Source organism: Neoarius graeffei, chromosome 26 (assembly GCF_027579695.1).
Source record: "Neoarius graeffei isolate fNeoGra1 chromosome 26, fNeoGra1.pri, whole genome shotgun sequence".
NCBI classification, from domain to species: Eukaryota; Metazoa; Chordata; class Actinopteri; order Siluriformes; family Ariidae; genus Neoarius; species Neoarius graeffei.
The window spans coordinates 43,228,553-43,231,684 of record NC_083594.1 but is presented as its reverse complement, the minus strand read 5'-3'; positions in this window follow the sequence as shown (position 1 = coordinate 43,231,684).

Sequence of the window (3,132 nt, the reverse complement as noted above, 5' to 3'; positions counted from 1 at the left end):
GACGTTTGTCTCTTGTTGATGACGTGTAGGTCGCATGAATGCGACCTGTCCGGTCAGACTGCAGTCGCATGTGAAAATAACGGATATGCATCGGAATTAGGACCACATATCCAAGCGGCCTGGGTCGCATGTGAAAAAAATCGGATCTGTGTCGTTCAGATTGTCAATAACAAATCAGATACAGGTCGCATACGGGCAAAAAAAATCGGATATGGGTCGTTTCAGGGTGCAGTCTGAACGTAGTCTATGACTTCCTATATGTCGATAATATTAAGTACCTCTCTATCTTGAACCGTTTCCTAGTTATGAGCCTCTGAAAACCCGTGACCTTGATCTCCAACCGCTAAGAAAACTATGAGAGGTACCCCATCATGTAGCATATCAATAGAAGCAGAATTAAAAGATGAACATTTCGGATTTGGTTTGAAATAAACATGATGAATATGAAGGAAGATATCACAAAAATAAAATAAAATTTAAAAAACACAACCCTATTTTAATCTTTTTGGTGACCTTGACCGGATGACCCTCAAAACGTTGAGGTTGTACTCGAGACCAATGCCCATCCATCTTGAAAGTTTCATGAAGATTGGTCCACTGTGTATGTTAATTAAAAAAGGTCATATGATAAAATGCTTATTGACCAAGTTAGATCAAGCCGGCTGTGATGGACAAGTCGCCAGGTCGAGGCGAGGCGAGGCGAGATATCAGGCCGGATGGGAAAATATTTAGCTCTTGGTCATTTATATGGATGTCGCTGCACTCAGTCTGTACACTACAGCATGACCTCGAGCCAAATATTTTCCCATCCTGCCCTCCCACTCAGTCCCAGGAAATCAAACACAGCATCTTTTCTAAAAGATTAAAGGAACAGTCCACCGTATTTCCATAATGAAATATGCTCTTATCTGAATTGAGACGAGCTGCTCCGTACTTCTCCGAGCTTTGCGCGACCTCCCAGTCAGTCAGACGCGCTGTCACTCCTGTTAGCAATGTAGCTAGGCTCAGTATGGCCAGTGGTATTTTTTGGGGCTGTAGTTAGATGCGACCAAACTCTTCCGCGTTTTTCCTGTTTACATAGGTTTATATGACCAGTGATATGAAACAAGTTCAGTTACACAAATTGAAACGTAGCGATTTTCTATGCTATGGAAAGTGCGCACTATAATGACAGGCGTACTAACACCTTCTGCGTGCTTCGGCAGCGCATTGATATCTGAGCTCCGTATCAATGCGCTGCCGAAGCGCGCAGAAGGTGTTAGTACGCCTGTCATTATAGTGCGGACTTTCCATAGCACAGAAAATTGCTACATTTCAATTTGTGTAACTGAACTTGTTTCATATCACTGGTCATATAAACCTATGTAAACAGGAAAAACGTGGAAGAGTTTGGTCGCATCTAACTACAGCCCCAAAAAATACCACTGGCCATACTGAGCCTAGCTACATTGCTAACAGGAGTGACAGCGCGTCTGACTGCGTCTGACTGACTGGGAGGTCGCGCAAAGCTCGGAGAGGTACGGAGCAGCTCGTCTCAATTCAGATAAGAGCATATTTCATTATGGAAGTACAGTGGACTGTTCCTTTAATATCTCACTAACCATTAAGTAATTATTAGTCATTAATAAGTAATAAGCAATTAAAAACAACTGCCTATTTACTAAATACAGTAGATGTCCAAGAATTTCTACAACCATTTGCAGCAAACCATGCTCGCCGTTCCTAGTGGCATTCAAGTGAAACGAACTGCAGTTTATCGTTTCAAGTTTGAGAAGTGTGTGACAGGAATTAAAACTTTCTGAAATCATCCTCCCGAGCTTCAAACAAACAGAGGTGGACAGTAACAAAGTACATTTACTTGAGTACGGTACTTAAGTACACTTTGAGTATCTGTACTTCACTTGAGTATTTTTTATTTTTTTTTGGAAACTTATGACTTGAACTTCACTACATTTCAAAAGACAAATATGGTACTTTTCACTCCACTACATTTCTATCAAGATCCTCGTTACTATGAAGCCGCTTTAAAAGTGGATGTTTTTTTCTTTTCTTTTCTAAAATGCGATTGGTTTTTTCGCAGGTGACACTGAGACAGCCCGTCAGTAATCACTAGGGTCACGTCACGTCCATAGACTGGATAAAATCAAGCTCAATGCTTTCTCAGCAGCTTTATTTGAACACGATCAGTTGATGACAGAATGGAAGGAGGCGGTTCTTCTGGGGAACGCACGCACTCATGGCTATACCTGGAACCCGTGTTTCAATTTTCTGAAAGGATTAAAGATTTGTTTCATTTTAAACGTTTGCTTTGTTTGCCAAAAACAAACCACATCACGGCCTACAAAAACTCGCCGTCCAACCTGCGGAAACATATTGAGGTATGTAAACGTTTAATTCTAAGAGAAAAGCTTGCAACGAAGTTGTCTGTGCTTTTAGAGCTAGCGATAACGTTGCAAACGTAGCTATGCAGTCTGGTTAGTCAAATGACTTTCTATGAACTTTCCCGCAAAGTTGCCATCGCCTTGTCCACGGCTAACGTTTACACATAGCTTGGACACTGTTAGTTAGCATGTAAAAACAGAGTTACGCTTACATGAATAATGTTAACTTACCTGAAGTCCTTTCAGAAATATATGTTTTAGCATAATCTTGCCAAATAAACAGAATGCAGAAATCTTTCTTTTCTAGTAGCGTTAGCTACCCAATATGATTTCAAGTTTGAAAAGAGTTTGCTAGCATGTCGGGTGGAGTTTCACTGACTAGCTAGCTTAACGTTAAACCACCATGATGCACAGCATGCGTTCATTTTGTGAATTCACATTTCTGTCTTTGGTAGCGGCGTTAGGTTTTGTAAGCGTTGTGGCAATAATACAACGATGCGTTGACAGAAAATGTACTTTTAATACTTAAATATTTTTAAAAGCGAGTACTTCAGTACTTTAACTTAAGCGAAAATTTGACTGGACAACTTTCACGTGTATCGGAGTAACATTTGACCAGTGGGATCTGTACTTTGACTTAAGTAATGAAGTTGGCTACTTTGTCCACCTCTGCAAACAAATCAAAGATAAACTATTGGAACGAAGAAGTGCTTAAGACCTAAAAATAGTTTCACAAAACAAAATCAAACTG